This window comes from Alligator sinensis, unplaced genomic scaffold (assembly GCF_000455745.1).
Source record: "Alligator sinensis unplaced genomic scaffold, ASM45574v1 scaffold65_3, whole genome shotgun sequence".
Classification (NCBI taxonomy): domain Eukaryota; kingdom Metazoa; phylum Chordata; order Crocodylia; family Alligatoridae; genus Alligator; species Alligator sinensis.
Genome location: NW_005842203.1, coordinates 1,111,908 through 1,112,834, shown reverse-complemented (window position 1 = coordinate 1,112,834; position 927 = coordinate 1,111,908).

Genomic DNA, 927 nt, shown 5'->3' with positions numbered 1-927 from the left:
AGCAATCGGGGGGCTGGGGTGGGACATGTGGACCTTACAGGTGGGGTGGTAGTTCCTGCAGGGCCATTTGGCCCCCTTTGGGGGGCCGTACCCCTTGTGTGGGGGATGAACCCCCTGTTGGGGGGCCATACCCCTTGTGGGAGTGATCTGCCGGTTGGGGGTCTGAACCCCTTTTGGGGGGCTGGACCCTTTGTGTAAGGGCTAAACCCCCTGTTGGGGGGTGTACCCCTTGTGTAGGGGCTGAACCCCATGTTGGGAGGCCATAGCCCTGTGTGGGGGACCAACCCCTTGTGTGGGGGCCATCGCCCTGTGGGAGGGCAGCAAAATATATATTCATGAATTCATGAGACCTGTTTTTAGAATTCACTTTATTATTATGATAAGAGACTTGCTTTAACACTGTAGATATATCAATAAAACATTGTCCAACTGATCGCTGTCTCTGTCTCTCTCTTTATAGTGGTCTTTTGTTTTACTTCTGGAGGAACATGGATTTTGGGTTACTTTAGAGAGTGATTTGGGGATTTTTTTGTCAGGGATTTTTCATTTTTCCAATAGGGAGCACCAGAATTCCTGCTAGGGAGGCCAGTGGCAGGACCTTGCTTGCTCAGAGCTGGCACCTTGGACCCATCTGGCTGTGGCTGACATCTGAACAAATGGGGCCAGAAGGACATGCTTTGACAGTTCAAAGCAAGCCATCACACCTGGAACATCTTCCAGGTGATAGCTGCCCAAATGGCCAGGCAGGAGGCACAAATGCCAGTAGTGCCGCACAAAGGCCAACCCTGCAACTGCAGTCCACTGGTAGCTGGCCCAGAGGGACAGATGCCTTTACTGGCTCTGCAGTCCCCATCCAAGTTTGGCAGGGACACAGCAGGTAACAGCCAGGCAGCAGCCCCCACCGCCCGACTGGCGCCGTGGGGCGGG